Source organism: Triticum dicoccoides, chromosome 6A (genome assembly GCF_002162155.2).
Source record: "Triticum dicoccoides isolate Atlit2015 ecotype Zavitan chromosome 6A, WEW_v2.0, whole genome shotgun sequence".
In the NCBI taxonomy this organism is placed as follows: Eukaryota; Viridiplantae; Streptophyta; class Magnoliopsida; order Poales; family Poaceae; genus Triticum; species Triticum dicoccoides.
Window position 1 is genome coordinate 295,989,209 of NC_041390.1, and position 234 is coordinate 295,989,442.

Below are 234 nucleotides of genomic sequence, written 5' to 3' on the forward strand. Positions count from 1 at the left end.
ACCCGACCCGAGCAGTCGCCACCGTTGTGTCCGGATCATCCCCAAACGTCTACAAAACATCATCGTTTTATTATTTGGACTCCCTAGCCTATTCTTTCTGAACCGTCTGATTTCAATTGGATGATCCAAACTCTCTCTTTTCCTTATATATATAGTCCAACCCCTACCAAATCAAGCCAACCCTAAATTTTAGGCCTCATGTCCCATCCACCCATCGCCGCCGCCGCCACTACA